Source organism: Aotus nancymaae, unplaced genomic scaffold (genome assembly GCF_030222135.1).
Source record: "Aotus nancymaae isolate 86718 unplaced genomic scaffold, 86718_ANA_hifiasm-v0.15.2.pri h1tg000090l, whole genome shotgun sequence".
Taxonomy (NCBI): Eukaryota; Metazoa; Chordata; class Mammalia; order Primates; family Aotidae; genus Aotus; species Aotus nancymaae.
In genome coordinates, this window is record NW_026988505.1 from 5,514,503 (window position 1) to 5,531,721 (window position 17,219).

The following is a 17,219-nucleotide window of genomic DNA, read 5'->3' on the forward strand; positions in this document are numbered from 1 at the left end:
TCCCCAAATTCTGCTGAGCAGGGGTTCTCCTGGTGGTGGATGCTGGAGGCAGACATGGGAAGCGGCAGCAATGGCAGCAATGTCTCCGCTGTCCTCCCACCTCTGCTCCAGCGATTGTCACCCGAGCTCCTGTCTCTGCTCTCCCCCATCTCTGCTCCAGAGATTGTCACCCGAGCTCCTGTCTCTGCTCTCCTCATGTCTCCACTCCAGAGATTGTCAACCAAGCTCCTGTCTCTTCTCTCCCCCATCTCCACTCCAGAGATTGTCACCCAAGCTCCTGTCTGTGCTCTCCTTGCATCTCTGCTCCAGTGGTTGTGTGCCAAAGCTTCTGCCTTCTCTGTCAAGAAATGCAGACACAGATTCTGAGGATCTTTTGAAAAGCACTCAGTATCTTTCTCTGGAATAGCCAAAAATGTCAAATAATTCACTTCTGCTTGGTGCCATTTGCCAGATAATGTGTGTTTTAGAAAACCCTCAGATAAAACCTCCGTCCACAGAATAAGTGTGTGGGAGACCACTCCTGGGCCTTACAGTTAAATCAAGACCTAAGCTTGTGCTGTCAACATTCAGAAGAGAAAGGAATTCTGACCATTTTATGAATCACGGAACAGTTTGTAATAATTCAGCATTGATTAGAAGGGACAAAAATGTTTGAACATGATAACCTTTCATGTATATGGAGCTTCTAAATCTATTTCCAATTCTATTTCCTTTCCTTTTATAAAGCATCTCTCCGTTATCTTACACATATTGGCACTAAATACATATTTGTGAGTTTGTTCTATTGATTGTATGATTGATTGAAATGGTTGTAAAGTAATGATCTGCTGTAAACCAATGAACAGATCCAAGAAATAATCATTTTTATTACAGAAAGAGATTAGGAGCATATCCCGCCACTGTAAAGAACAGGAAATGTAACCTGCCCCCACATTTAAAGTGTAGGACTTCTCCTCCAGAAATTCCGTCAATCTGCAGTTGCCTGTATCAACTACAATCTTTTAGTTGACTTAGCTAATGAATCCTTTTCTTATCTTCCTTATATGCATGGTAACATTTGATACTATCAATCATTCCATTCTTTATCTCTTTCCTTCTTGGCTTCCAAAACTGAATAAATAAACAAACAGATATATAAATATTCCCCATGCTGAATCCACTGCGATTTTCAAAGCTCTCCCATGACTTATGTTTAAAAAGCACAGCATGATCCTGTATCTTAATGGCTATGTAGTATGAAATAAATGGAATATAATTATTTTAAAAAGGAGTGTTTTTTGTACATTCATATATATTTCCTTCCCATATAACTATTTCCTTACTATATTTTATTGCCACCTTCTGTGTCATTTGGAAGTATCAGTAGTAAAGCAAATTTGACCACCCAAGTCCCTAAAACTGTAAACCAAACTTGCCATATAAGATTCTAGCCTCTACGTTTTTGGTGTTTGAAAAGGGGTTCAAAGATTAATTCAGAGTAATCAATCACATTCAATCCCTTCCTTTAATTTTGGGAACATTAAAATGGCCTAAACAAATTCCATTTAGCCTAATACCACTGTTGAAAATATAAATAGCTAGCAATAACTAGATACTGGGTATTGAGTAGCTCTGGTAGCTTTGAAAAGCAAAAAGAATTTAGGGTTTGGTTTTTCCTTCAGTTAAAACATATTTTTGAGATATAGCTTTGGCTTTTGGACATCTTAAGTTTTGGGTAAAGGCAGTTATTCAGATTCAATGTATATACATGAATAATTTTTACTTTTTTTGAGAATAAAATTAAATTTTGAAGGATCACAGGCAATGGTTTTTCAGGCCCCTCTGGACCTATCCCCAGTCGTGTATTCAGACGCCTTCCAAGAATGACCCAGTGGTGGCTGCCGGTCTGGGAAATGCCTGCACTTCACTCATGTTGCAGAATAAAACTTTGTGATGGGATTTGTATGTTTTTCCCCACAATTCTTCCCATTTCAGGTGGGATCAAGGTTTCTTCTTTTTGGAGAGTTTCATGGGAGGAAGCTAATCCTAGGATATCCTCTCCATTGGCAAAGATCACCTGACTTTCACAAAAGCCTGAACTCAGTAGAGAAATGACTGTGGGGGCCAGGGGCTCAGGGAGAGGAGAGAAGAGGCTGGAAGCCAAGAATGATGATGCCAGAAAAAGGGCCCTGAGGGTCTCTGAGGAGCTGCACAACACGGCTCCTGTCCTGGTCAGGCCCCAGGGAAGATGGTAGACCCCAGGAGCTCCTGCATGCAGAAGAGCTGCGGGGATCTGGGGACAGCTGGATGGACCGATGGCCTATGACCAGGAGGCTTCCCAGATGCCTACAAACCTCCTGGGAGTCCTGGCATTGGTACTGCCCTGGGTTTAACCTGAAATGACTGAGGCTGGGTTCCACAGTACATCAGGCAGGAGGGCGGGAATTTAGAACAGAAATTAAGTTGATTTAAAAAAATGATGTTATTTCCTGCACATGTCAGTTATAGAGGATTGAATCATGTCCATGTAGAACATCTGAAAAGGGATGCATGGCTGCCCCTGAATAAGTACTGTCCTCAGAAAGGAACTCTGCACCTGAATAAGTACTGTCCTCAGAGAGGAACTCTGCACCTGAATGAGTACTGTCCTCAGAGAGGAACTCTGCACCTGAATGAGTACTGTCCTCAGACAGGAACTCTGCACCTGAATGAATACTGTCCTCAGAGAGGAACTCTGCACCTGGATGAGTACTGTCCTCAGACAGGAACTCTGCACCTGAATGAGTACTGTCCTCAGAGAGGAACTCTGCACCTGAATGAGTACTGTCCTCAGAGAGGAACTCTGCACCTGAATGAGTACTGTCCTCAGAGAGGAACTCTGCACTTCAATAAGTACTATCCTCAGAGGGGAACTCTGCACCTGAGTAAGTACTGTCCTCAGAGAGGAACTCTGCACCTGAATGAGTACTATCCTCAGAGGGGAACTCTGCACCTGAGTAAGTACTGTCCTCAGAGAGGAACTCTGCACCTGAATGAGTACTGTCCTCGGACAGGAACTCTGCACCTGAATGAGTACTGTCCTCAGAGAGGAACTCTGCACCTGAATGAGTACTGTCCTCAAAGAGGAACTCTGCACCTGAGTAAGTACTGTCCTCAGAGAGGAACTCTGCACCTGAATACGTAATATCCTGAGAGAGGAACTCTGCACCTGAATAAGAACTGTCCTCAGAGAGGAACTCTGCACCTGAATAAGTACTGTCCTGAGAGAGGAACTCTGCACCTGAATAAGAACTGTCCTCAGAGAGGAACACTGCACCTGAATGAGTACTGTCCTCAGAGAGGAACCCTGCCCCTGAATGAGTACTGTCCTGAAAAAGGAACTCTGCATTTGAGTACTGTCCTTAGAGAGGAACTCTGCACCTGAATAAGTACGGTCCTCAGAGAGGAACTCTGCACTTCAATAAGTACTGTCTTCAGAGAGGAACTCTACCCCTGAATAAATACTGTCCTCAGAGAGGAACTCTGCACCTGAATAAATACTCTCCTCAGAGAGGAACTCGGCATCTGAATGAGTACTGTCTTCAGAGAGGAACTCTGCACCTGAATGAGTACTGTCTTCAGAGAGGAACTCTGCACCTGAATGAGTACTGTCTTCAGAGAGGAACTCTGCACCTGAATAAGTACTGTCCTCAGAAAGGAACTCTGCAGAAAAAAGGTTAAGTAGACACCAAGGCTAAGAACCGAGCACAGTGGAATTTAAATACTTGAACATGGAAGGCTTCTAAGTTAGGGCAAAGTCTCCATACAAACGGAATTAAAGATCTTATCAGGTGCACATTTTCAAATCACTCATTCACAAATTCAGCCAGCATTTATTGAGCCCAGTATGGCATATACATGGCAGAGGTTAATTTAAGCTCATCTGGCTTATCACCACAGGGGCCTTGGGCATGGTTCTGATGTGAAATGTGTAAAGATAAATGATGTCTGTGACTGGGTTTGTGGACTGTTTGGGGACAGGATGAGGGATTCATGCCTTTAAAAAGGGATCCCAGGGAGCTTCCTCATCCTTTTTCCACCCTGTGAGGATGCAGGGAAAACCCACTGCCCGTGAACACGCTGGACACCCCGATCTCAGACTTCCAGCCTCCGTAACCGTGAGATATAAACCTCTGGCATTCATAACCACCCAGGCTATGAAGCTTCCTTACAGCAGTCTGAGTAGAGTGAGACAGACACCTGGCAGGGGACGGCAGCACCCGCAGCCTCAAACAGGGTGAGAGCAGTTGTTTCTGAACAGTTGCAAGAACTCTCCAGTGATGACAGGCTATCCTGATACTGCTGATAAGAATCTAACATGAATGTGCTCTGTTGTCTGCATGCATCATGGAAGGAAACTGTAAATACGGGTTAGTTAAGTTGGCGAAGATGAAGATGCACTTTTTATCCCATCTCTTGGTGCACAGCCCTGAATTCATGAAAACCTTATGCTAAACATCCCTCGGGTCATGGACTCTGGCTTGGGGACTTCCGTTCCAGAGCCAGCAACCAGCAGGGAGTGTCTGCACTGGGCTCACCGCAGTGTCCTGCTGTACATTCACGGAGGACTCTGTCCCTGGAACCACCAGTCTGAAGGCCTTCGGCTGAGTGGCCTCCACGCCCCTGCACTGCTGTCAGATTGTCAGATGAGCCAAAGCCTGAGCCCTGTGTCTGCTGGTGTCCTGACCCTCCTCCACCGGCCGCTCCCCTCTGCCTCCACCCCTGCACACTGGCCTTTCCATTGCTTCTCTGTGTTGATAGATGCTGGCTTTCCAAGCTCTGGGTTCACCTTTCTAGACAGGGATTTTGACCCATTAGCCCTCTGGCCACCTTCACTCCTGACACACCAGCCTAACTAGTGACCTGTCCAGCAGTGCCGGCCCCGGCCTGTCAGCAGGGACTGTCTCCAACACCAGACTGTTTACTAACAGCATTGACACTGAGACAGCAGACTTTATTTTAATGAACATTCTCCAACACAGCTACGAGAACTGAAGTTTCTGACCTAGCTTCAGGTAGGAGACACAGCCAACTCCATCCCCACACATTTCCCTCCAGCTGCACCCCTGCTTCAGGTAGGAGACACAGCTGACTCCATCCCCACACACTTCCCTCCAGCTGCACCCGTGCTTCAGGTAGGAGACACAGCCGAATCCATCCCCACACACTTCCCTCCAGCTGCACCCCTACTTCAGGTAGGAGACACAGCCGACTCCATCCCCACACACTTCCCTCCAGCTGTACCCCTGCTTCAGGTAGGAGACAGAGCCGACTCCATCCCCACACACTCCCTCCAGCTGCACCCCTGCTTCAGGTACCCCTGCTTCAGGTAGGAGACAGAGCTCATTCCATCCCCACACACTCCCTCCAGCTGCACTCCTGCTTCAGGTAGGAGACAGAGCCGACTCCATCCCCACACACTCCCTCCAGCTGCACCCCTGCTTCAGGTATGAGACAGAGCCACAGGACAGATGCAGACCATTGTCAACTATGAGAGTCCGGGACCATGAGTCGGGAACCCATGGCTCTAGTTTGATTCCTATTACTGGTAATTGGTCTAGACAAGTTCACTTGTTCAATGACAGCCTCATCTTGAAATCTCATTGCCTGGGAGATCATTCCAGCATTCATGTTGTTATTCCACTCTAAGTATGTAGACAGGAGGATTTTCTAAGAGGACACAAATTACTCGAAAACGGTGGTCTTGAAGGAACAAGCAGGCTACACAGTTGGGGAAAATTTTTATGTACACATTTGTTCTTACCTGAGCAGCTCTGGCTCACACATGCCATGGCTGACACAGAGATGCACCATTTATCTGCATCACACTCACTTTCTGCAAACCAGGGAGTGTGTGATTCATCTGCCATGTCTGTTCTAGAGAAAGGCATCAAGTATTTTACCTTTGGAAACCCTTACAGAGAGCTGGCCCCACTCCTCCTTTACAGTGCAGACCAGGGGCTCCTGCTGTAACTCCTGCAGCCGACCCTTACCCAGGCCACCTGGGGCTTCTCCCTCCTTGCAGCCAGGAGAGCGTGGGTCTCCCTTGTCCATGCAGAGACTGTGCTCTGCCACGGCTTCTCCTACTGGTGCACACGGCTGACCATCTTTCATCCACTCCTCCTGCAGGCTTAGCACACAGCGGATAAAGTCGCTAAGTCTTTGGCTGTAGTTCAAAGAAATCAAGGACAACGAAAATCACAAAGATTAGTTTCACCCTTTAGGTATCTGGGCGGCGTTTCTTCATTTCCTGTAAAACACAAGTCTAGACATTGAGGAGAGGCCACGTGAGACTTCCACCTGTGCCTGTTTTTAGCGTCTGAAGATCTTCGTGCAGTGCTGAGGCCCACAACAGGGTCACATGCCCCAGTCCCGAATACAGGCCTCTGAACTGCAGACACAGGGATGGGGTCTTTGTGATGCACAACCTGCGCTTCAGTTTGGAACACAGAGCTTTGGCAAGGCTTCTTGGGGCTTCATGGAAACCATTGTGGTTGGCAGTTTCTGAGAAGTTCTAACGGGCACCATGACAACCAGAGCCACCTCCTGGGCATCTGGGAAGACGTTCACATTCCCTGGGCATCTCGGACCCACTCCCGCAGTATGTAGTCATTGTTGGGATTCCGGAATTTGACCTATGCCACGCTACAGGGCTGGAGACGTGAATTCGGCAGCAGGGCTGACACCGAGGACCGTGGGGCGGCACACCTGGGCTTCCCAGGGTGGACTCTGACCCCACACACAGCGTCATCAGGATCAACCTAGGCTTACTACAAGGATTTCTGTCATATTCCTGGAAAAGAAATGGGTTCCCCATGGGTCAGTGTCTGAAGGATGTCACTATTTACACTGGGCCCAGTTTCAGAGAAGACCTCATTCACTCATTCTTGAGTCATTCATTCATGCACTTCACCAGTATTTAGCGAAATAACTTCACCAGTATTTAGCGAATGAATAATGCCCTCCAAAAACGTCCACATCCTGGTCCCCAGGGCCTGTGACCATAGTACTTGACGTGGTAAAAGGGACTCTGCAGATGTGACTAAATTTGGGATTTTGAGGTGGGGAGATGATCCAGGATCATCCAAGTGGTCCAATGTGATCCTCAGGGTCCTTACATGAGGAAGGCAGGGGCTTGGAGTCCGAGGAGGAGGCATGGATCATGGAGGCCCTGGTGGGAGCTTTGGGTCTGGAAACAGCCATGGCAGGGACTGCAGAAGCTTGAGCAGGTGAGCAGCAGAGTCCCTGGGAGGCTCCAGAAGGACGCGACATTTGATTCTGCTCTACAGAACCCAATTTAGACTTCTGCCCCTGCGAGCATGAGGCGGCGCCAGACACAGGTGAGGTCGGTGGATGCTCTGTGTGTGTGTGTGGGGGGGGAGTGTGAGGTGGCGCCCGACACGGGTGAGGGCCAGCGGGTTCTGTGTGAGTGTAAGGCGGCACCAGCGGCTTCTCTGTGTGTGTGTGAGTGTGAGGTGGTACCTGACAGGTGAGGGCCAGCGGGTTGTGTGTGAGTGTGAGGCGGCACCAGCGGGTTCTGGGTGTGTGAGTGTGAGGCGGCGCCCGGCGGCACCAGCGGGTTCTCTGTGAGTGTGAGGCGGCACCAGCAGGTTGTGTGTGTGTGTGAGGCGGCACCAGCGGGTTCTCTGTGAGTGTGAGGCGGCACCAGCGGCTTCTGTGTGAGTGTGAGGCGGCACCAGCGGGTTCTCTGTGAGTGTGAGGCGGCACCAGCGGGTTCTCTGTGAGTGTGAGGCGGCACCAGCGGGTTGCGTGTGTGTGTGAGGCGGCACCAGCGGGTTGTCTGTGAGTGTGGGGCGGCACCAGCGGGTTCTCTGTGAGTGTGAGGTGGCACCAGCGGGTTCTGTGTGAGTGTGAGGCGGCACCAGCGGGTTCTGTGTGAGTGTGAGGCGGCACCAGTGGGTTCTGTGTGAGTGTGAGGTGGCAACAGCGGCTGCTCTGTGAGTGTGAGGTGGCACCAGTGGGTTGTGTGTGTGTGAGGTGGTACCAGCGGGTTCTCTGTGTGTGAGGCGGCACGAGCGGGTTCTCTGTGAGTGTGAGGCGGCACCAGCGGGTTCTCTGTGAGTGTGAGGCGGCACCAGCGGGTTCTGTGTGAGTGTGAGGCGGAACCAGCGGGTTCTGTGCGAGTGTGAGGCGGCACCAGCGGGTTCTCTGTGATTGTGAGGCGGTACCAGCGGGTTCTCTGTGAGAGTGAGGTGGCACCAGCGGGTTCTGTGAGTGTGAGGCGGCACCAGCGGGTTCTCTGTGAGTGTGAGACGGCACCAGCGGGTTCTCTGTGAGTGTGAGGTGGCACCAGCGGGTTCCGTGTGAGTGTGAGGCGGCACCAGCGGGTTCCATGTGAGTGTGAGGCGGCACCAGCGGGTGCTCTGTGTGAGGCGGCACCAGCGGGTTCTGTGTGAGTGTGAGGTGGCAACAGCGGCTGCTCTGTGAGTGTGAGGTGGCACCAGTGGGTTGTGTGTGTGTGAGGTGGTACCAGCGGGTTCTCTGTGTGTGAGGCGGCACGAGCGGGTTCTCTGTGAGTGTGAGGCGGCACCAGCGGGTTCTCTGTGATTGTGAGGCGGCACCAGCGGGTTCCGTGTGAGTGTGAGGCGGCACCAGCGGGTTCCATGTGAGTGTGAGGCGGCACCAGCGGGTTCTGTGTGAGTGTGAGGCGGCACCAGCGGGTGCTCTGTGAGTGTGAGGCGGCACGAGCGGGTGCTCTGTGAGTGTGAGGCGGCACGAGCGGGTTCTGTGTGAGTGTGAGGCGGCACCAGCGGGTTCCGTGTGAGTGTGAGGCGGCACCAGCGGGTTCTGTGTGAGTGTGTGGCGGCACCTGCGGGTTCTGTGTGAGTGTGAGGCGGCACCAGCGGGTTCTCTGTGATTGTGAGGTGGTACCAGCGGGTTTTCTGTGAGAGTGAGGTGGCACCAGCGGGTTCTGTGAGTGTGAAGCGGCACCAGCAGGTTCTCTGTGAGAGTGAGGGGGTACCAGCGGGTTCTCTGTGAGAGTGAGGCGGCACCAGCGGGTTCTCTGTGAGAGTGAGGCGGCACCAGCGGGTTCTCTGTGAGTGTGAGGGGGTACCAGCGGGTTCTCTGTGAGAGTGAGGCGGCACCAGCGGGTTCTCTGTGAGAGTGAGGCGGCACCAGCGGGTTCTCTGTGAGTGTGAGGCGGCACCAGCGGGTTCCGTGTGAGTGTGAGGCGGCACCAGCGGGTTCCGTGTGAGTGTGAGGCGGCACCAGCGGGTGCTCTGTGAGTGTGAGGTGGCACCAGCGAGTTCTCTGTGAGTGTGAGGAGGCACCCGCGGGTGCTCTGTGAGTGTGAGGCGGCACCAGCGGGTTCCGTGTGAGTGTGAGGCGGCACCAGCGGGTTCCGTGTGAGTGTGAGGTGGCACCAGCGGGTTCTCTGTGAGTGTGAGGCGGCACCAGCGGGTTCTCTGTGAGTGTGAGGCGGCACCCGCGGGTTATGTGTGTGTGTGAGGCGGTACCAGCGGGTTGTGTGTGTGAGTGTGAGGCGGCACCAGCGGGTTCTCTGTGAGTGTGAGGCGGCACCAGAGGGTTCTCTGTGAGTGTGAGGCGGCACCAGTGGGTTCTGTGTGAGTGTGAGGCGGCACCAGCGGGTTCTGTGTGAGTGTGAGGTGGCACCAGCGGGTTCTGTGAGTGTGAGGCGGCACCAGCGGGTTCTGTGTGAGTGTGAGGCGGCACCAGCGGGTTCTCTGTGAGAGTGAGGCGGCACCAGTGGGTTCTCTGTGTGTGAGGCGGCACCAGCGGGTTCTCTGTGAGCGTGAGGCGGCACCAGCGGGTTCTCTGTGAGTGTGAGGCGGCACCAGCGGTTCTCTGTGAGTGTGAGGCGGTACCAGCGGGTTCTGTGAGTGTGAGGTGGCACCAGCGGGTTCTGTGAGTGTGAGGCGGCACCAGCGGGTTCTGTGTGAGTGTGAGGCGGCACCAGCGGGTTCTCTGTGAGAGTGAGGTGGCACCAGTGGGTTCTCTGTGTGTGAGGCGGCACCAGCGGGTTCTGTGTGAGTGTGAGGCAGCACCAGCGGGTTCTCTGTGTGTGAGGTGGCACCAGCGGGTTCTCTGTGTGTGAGGCGGCACCAGTGGGTTCTCTGTGAGTGTGAGGCGGCACCATCGGGTTGTGTGTGTGTGTGAGGTGGTACCAGCGGGTGCTCTGTGACTGTGAGGTGGCACCAGCGGGTTCTCTGTGAGTGTGAGGCGGCACCAGCGGGTTCTGTGCGAGTGTGAGGCGGCACCAGCGGGTTCTCTGTGAGTGTGAGGTGGCACCTGACAGGTGAGGGCCAGCGGGTTCTGTGTGTGTGTGAGGCGGCACCAGCGGGTAGTCTGTGAGTGTAAGGCGGCACCAGTAGTTTCTGTGTGTGAGTGTGAGGCGGCACCAGAGGGTTCTGTGTGTGTATGAGGCAGCACCAGCGGGTTCTGTGTGTGAGTTTGAGGCGGCATCAGCGGGTTGTCTGTGAGTGTGAGGTGGCACCAGCGGGTTCTGTGTGTGTGTGAGGCGGCACCAGTGGGTTCTGTGAGTGTGAGGCGGCACCAGCAGGTTCTGTGTGTGTGAGTGTGAGGCGGCACCAGCGGGTTCTGTGTGAGTGTGAGGTGGTACCAGCGGGTTCTGTGTGTGTGAGTGTGAGGCGGCGCCCGACACGGGTGATGACCAGCGGGTTCTCTGTGCTGCTGTAGACCACAGGGTTTGTGACCATTTTACAGCCGCAATTATGAGACAGATACACCTGCTTCCTGGGGTTCCTCAGTCCAGCCTCGTCTCTGGGGGACCCACAGGGGTCTCCGCTGTGCTGAATTTGTGCAAGGCTCATGGACGCAGGAGCCTGGGCTTACTCTGGGTGGGGATGGCACAGGACACCTGCTGCTCCACAGAGTGGCTGCACAATTTGGGCCTCGTAGTGGCCTTCCAGGACTCTGCCTATGGTGCCAGAACCCAAGGGCAGCCCCCGTTCCCCCTGCGGTGAGCTGAGCCCCAAAGAACTCCCTCCCGCGGCCCTCCCATCCCTCCTGGCTCCCACCTTTCCAGTGCTCCTTCCGGAAGCCTCTTCTCCCCACAGCGCTGATGCTGTGGGCTCGGGCTCTTCTCTTTCTACGTCCTCCTGTTTGGGGGTGGCTCTGTGGCTCCGTGGTCTGCACCGCACCTCCAGCCTAGACCTCCATGCTTCTTCCTGACAACTGGGTTGGCGAGTCCATGGGGCCTTCAGCTCAACACGTCTAAGCTACTCAGCGCGTCAGAGCTGGGCCCTGTTGGCTTCGGCTGCTGAGAGGATCAGCGGCTGAGAGGCAGCAGCTGGAGAGGGCGGTCAGGCACGCCATCCGGCTCCTCTGGCTCCCTCTGAAAGCCGTTCCACACCTGCGCGCCTTGTCCCTTCTCACCTGTGCTGTTGGAGGAGCTGTCTCCTCCGTGCTCTTCTGCAGCACGCAGGGTCACGGGTCTTCATTATGACACGACTCCAGTCCCTGTGTGAGTTCCCCCGCTCTGCCATAACAGAGCAATGTTGATTCTCTCCTGTCATGGAGGCCGCTAGTTCCAGACCAAGGTGTCAGCAAAACTGGAGCCTCCTGAGGCCTCTCCTGGGAGTGCGGACGCCGTCTTCTCCCCCGTCCTCACGGGCTCATCCTCTGTGCGCATCTGTGTTGTGCCCTCCTCTTCTTATGACACTGCTCAGACTGGATCTGGGTCCCTGGTGACCTCATTCTAACTCGGTCACTGCTTCGAAGGGTCTGTCTGCAAATGCAGGCACATTCTCAGGTCCTGGGATTAGGGTTCAGTACCAAGTCCAGGGAACACAATTCAGCCACAGCCCCTCTCCTGCTGAGCATCCTCCAGTGACCTCCGAATGCCTCAACGAAAGTACTGCAGGTGCAGCCTGGACATCCCCCTGACCTCACATCCCCTGTCTGTTCTGCCTTTCAGCCTCTCCCTCCAGGCTGGGCACTCTGCTGTGAATCCTGGGGCTGAGATGACCGCTCAGGGCACTCAGGCTGAGGGCTGAGGTTTTCAGAACATTTGCTATGACTTCAGTATTTACCAAAACCTACTGAGAGCTGAGGGTTGAGGTTTACGGAACATTTGTATCTCCCTCTATCCGGGTTTGTCCTGCTCAGTCCTGAAGTCTCAGCCCAGTTCTTCCTGCAGGTGGAAGACGTCCGGACGCTGCACGCCGCTGCTATGCTGGCTCTCCCCTGGGATTCCAGATCAGTTTGCACACACTTCACAGTACCCAGCGGGCGTGCCACGGCTGACGAGCAGCTGTTTCCAGACTTTAGGCCGTTGGGGCCAGACTTCAGTGCTTCTGTGTTCAGAGAGCACCTGGTGCAGCAGCTGGCACATGGCAAACACTTAATAAATGCTCATGACAGAAATGTAATTTGATCTTTTATTTAGAATCTTCAATTGGCCTATAGATGATTGTTCTTTACTCTAGTTCACTTCTTATGTTTCTAAAACAGAAAGGGATCACGTGTGACTTTTTTCATTCATGTCCTCTGCTCCTTTGTTTACTGAAATGAGGCTTTTCATCACCTTGTGGGATGTTCACGTGGTCCTGGCAGTGCAAGCTGTTGACTGGTGGAAAGCAATGACCTGAGGCTACAAGTCAGTGCCCCGAGCAACAATGTCCGTGCGGGAGCCTGGCCTGTGTGTGGAGCCCTGCAGGTCACATGCCCCGAGCAACGATGTCTGTGCTGGAGCCTGGCCTACCTGTGGAGCCCTGCAGGTCACATGCCCCGAGCAATGATGTCTGTGCCGGAGCCTGGCCTACCTGTGGAGTCCTGGTGTTTGACTGACAGACCCATGGAAAAGGCGTATTTGGGGGAATCTTCTGGTTTTCAGATTTTGTGGCTTTTACAAAACGTCCAGCTGCTCATTCTTCCAGTAAAGAGCTAAATGTCCTTCCCAAAGCCTTTCCCCATATAGTGCGTCTTATTTGGACTCCACAGAGAGGCTGGCTGCAGGGCCTCCTTGACAGCCATCTGGGAAGGGAGGAGAGGGGGGCAAGGGGCCTGTCAGAGGCACGTGGGCCTGGAAAGGCCGCGCTCCACACACCTGGTCCCTGAGCAGCACGTCTGCTGAGACATCCTGAGTCAGCCGGTGGCCAGACGGGCTCTCCCACCTGGGGTGCTGCGAGCTTGGCAGCCATCGGCCGGGTCTCCCAAGTGGTGTCTATGTGGCCCGACATGCCTGCATATACCCTGTGGTATTTTATGATTTCAAATAATCTTTATGGGCCAAAACATTTTGTGAATAGCCCAGCTGACATCCACTTTCAGTTTCTTTTCTTTTAAATTCTCTACTTTTTCAAATTAAAGTTTTAACATATGTTCATCATCTTGTCATGCAAACTTGCATCTCAGTTACACAGTAACTCGACCGTACCAGGCCCTGGACCAGAAGGTTGAGGCCACACACTTAGTCCATGAGGAAACTTCCCCAGGCTCATGAACCTGAAAACATGTTCTTCTGAAAAGGTAAAATGAAGTAAACCACTGTCTTTTATTGTAGAAGGTTAAAATTGGAAGGATTAAATACATAGTCATATTTGTTCAGAGGAAGGTCAGCAAAGAAGTAAAATTTTAAAACAGCAACAAAAAAACATAGTATTGAAAAATAGTTATCCTACCTCTAATATATTCAAGGTACCACAATATAGAGATAATTTTTCTCCTGTACCTTGGCAAGTATCTATCTTGGAAATGGAATTACTGTGCACCCTTGGGAGACAAACTGCTATAGAAATATAAATAAAAAATTGTCTTTGGCTGTTTCCTCTGCTCTCTATAGATTTTCCCTTTGTCTTAATGACTTCTACAATCAGTTGTATCATATGTTGAGAAAATTTCTGACCCAGAGAAAAAACATTATAATCTAATTTTATATTATTTTCCTTCACAATATCAATAATGTTCCCTCCTGGAAAAATTGGGTGAGAGGCGTATTTGGGCAAGTAAAGCAATCCGATAAATCATTTCACAGATGAGAAAGAAGCCATGTGTGAAATGAAAGTTAGATGTTTTCAAAACCACTTCATTTAAGGAGAGGACACTAATCAATATGCAGCGTTTTCCAAAATGAGAGAAACGGGGATGAGGGAACGTTGACGCATGTGGGAATGTTTATCCTGTTCTTATTTGAGTTGGCCGGTGAGTAAATTAAAAGGCGCTATTCAGCTGAATCACCAGCTGCCTTTAAAAGTTGAGTGAAAAACCGGGTGAACTCGGTATCCCCAAACCAACAAAGCATCCTCCGGGAACATCAACCTGTCCGTGTTTAAAACAGATGGTGGTTATCTAGTCTATCCTTGATGGGCATTTGCATTGGTCAAGTCTTTGTTAAATACCTAACGTAGGTGATGAGGGGATGGATGCAGCAAACCACCATGCATGGCATGTGTGTACTTATGTAACAATCTTGCAAGATCTGCACGTGTACCCCAGAACTTAAAAAAATGCAAAAATTAAAAAAAAAAAACAGATGGTCTAATACATATTTTTAAATTCTCAGTACATCTTTCATGCATATATTCAATATTTAATTTATTATGTGAATATTATACATTTGTATTTATACAAGGTGAAACAATCTAATAATAACACCAACTTTTATCTTTTGAGCCTGCATAACGTAACATGTTTAAGAATAAATAAATCTTATTCTTCAAAGTACTCATTTTGGAATGTTTTCAAAAATAACTCTTTGGAATTATTTTCAGGAGCTAGTTTTAGAAAGAAAATCATAAAAGAAAATCAATCTGTCAAAGTAACGTCTCTCCTTGTACACACAGGCACACATATACAGACATACATGTATCAGCGAAGGACAGCTATTGAACGTGAGTGTTAATATATTAATTTCCAAGTGTTTATATATAAAAGTAAGAAGTATTTAAGTAGAAAAATTTGAAATCCACTTGACTTATTGACAGGAAGCTTTGGATCAAAGTTGAAATTTAGCTATCACAATTATCTAGGCACTTATGTCCTGTACATTTTGATAGTTTTCCTCCATAATTTTGTTTTCCCACACAGGGCTTTTTCATTTCTTTATAATCTTATTAAATAGACTATACTGTATGTCATTTAAATCTTATTTAGTGAATGAAGATTTAAATATTTAATATAGAATACTTAGGGTAAAATGGAAAACAGGAGAGTTAATGATTAATCCGTACGTGCATTTCCTCACAGGGTACCTTGTAACCCTACGGTGCTACGTACCTCCCTTAGTGCTTTTCATTTCTTTATTCATTGGATTCTCAGACTCCCCCATAACTCAGACAGTCCCCTGCATCACTTAGAGGAAATTCTGACTCAAAACTAGGCAAAGATCCAGTAGAAACTCTGAATAGAATCTTTTTTTCTGTGTGATTTATTTGGTATGTGCATTTTTGGAATACAAAATACACATGGTAAAAATTGCATCCATATAAATTAAAATTTTAATCTGAGCTCAGAACAGTTTCATATCTCTGTAAAATCTGTTTTATTTTTATTCTCACTATAAAGACAGCCCTAAAAACAATAAAGTCCTTTGCTATGAGGTAATCATTGTTTCAAAGCATTTCTGAAGACCATGCAAGTGCTTAATTGTTTACTTGCTCCTAAGAGACAGTAAACAAATACTGGAGAAGACATGAGTAATGATCTCTTGGAGTGTTGTTTTTCAATGCAGTAATTGTAAATCGCATGACTTCCCTGATTCTAATTTTTTCTATATTCACATCAGGGCAGAGAATGTGAGAACTGGTCCACACTTCATCACGGGGCAGGGGTGAGCAGAGCAGGCCACACCAGAGGACAAGAGGAGGCTACACCCGCCACCCACAAGCCACCTGGTGCCTGCGCCTCGGGGCTGTGTTGTCAGGCCTGTGGGTTTCCCTTGGGCGGGTCCTGGGCACCGCCCTCCCTCGCACACCAAGCCCTGCGAGAAGCCAGAGACCCAGGATCTGTTGCCTTTCTCCCCAAGCGCATGGCTCAACGTCGAAGAAACCTCTGGCACATAAAAAGCACACTGAGAACCCGCAGCTTTCTCTGAAAAATAATCTTTAAGCTTATGTCAATAAATTATCCATGGCCTCAACTTCTTTTGAATACCGCAGAAGCTGAGAGTCAGCAAAGAGAACAAGCACAAGGGCTTACAGTGAGGATGGGACGGAACGTGGTTTGAATGCAGCTCCTCCTCTTCCATGCACAGACACTGCTACACAATATTCTCCACAAAGCACAGTGATAGTACTGATTGTATACCGTGGTGTGATTCTGCAGTTTGTAATTCTGCGAAGTGCAATCTCCTGGAATTCTTGTTCACTTTAGCATTGAAACAAACCAGGACCTATTCACGGGTCTCACACAGTCCTGCCTGAACTTCTCTTTGCTTCTCTCCTGTTGTGTCTGCTGTTGCTAATGTGATTTATCATGAACATAACTGTGTTCTATTTCCCCGCAGAGCTGTCCTTTAAATTCCTAAGATACCGCTGCAGCGCTCCAGACCCTCTGGTATTCAGAACACCTCACTCCCTGACAGTGTTATTTTATAGCTCTTCTCCTTAGCCGCTATGTGCCATGCCGTGAGCTTTTATTGCTTGCTGTGTTTTATGGGTTTCTCCAGGCCATGTATATTCATCGTGTTATAGAAATAATAACATATTAGGCAGTGATATTTAGGTTGGATGGTAAATTTTCAAAGGGGTGGGTATGGTTTTCCATGAGAACTATAGGACATTGAGGCGCCGAGTCTTCAGAGGTCTAAGATGATTAGTGCATCTGTGATAATGATGGATCTGCTCAGCGGCAGCGAGTCATGTTTGCAGATCTGCTTACTGAGCAAGAGACCGGCTGGACATCGCTACGGGAAGCCTGAGAGTGACCGCCGCTCATCAGCCAAAATCTCAGTGCAACCTATTAAACTTTGCTATTTAAAACTTGATCACCTTCCAAATGTTAGCACTTCTATTTTCTTTTCTAATCTGTAAAACTTTCTAAAAGTTATACTTGATCATTTTCAGGAAGCTTGATAATTAGTAGATTTCACTCTAAGAAGAAGAAAGGTTATTTCCAAGAGACAAAGCACCCTTGCGAATGCAACAGTGTGACAAATGCAATTAGGAAATGTTACTTATGTCAGGAGAGCACATTGTACCTGTGGTGCTGCAGGCACCCGCTCCTTCTACGATAAAGGGAGGTGCACCTGCAGAGTCCCT

The 17,219-nt window shown here is 49.8% G+C and overlaps 1 protein-coding gene across 1 annotated transcript in view; it reads right to left on the reverse strand.

The window, feature by feature from the left end:
- The window catches only part of DLGAP2 (DLG associated protein 2), a 698,275-nt gene that overhangs the window by 53,551 nt on the left and 627,505 nt on the right, over positions 1-17,219 (reverse strand). The gene's annotated exons all lie outside the window — the stretch shown is intronic.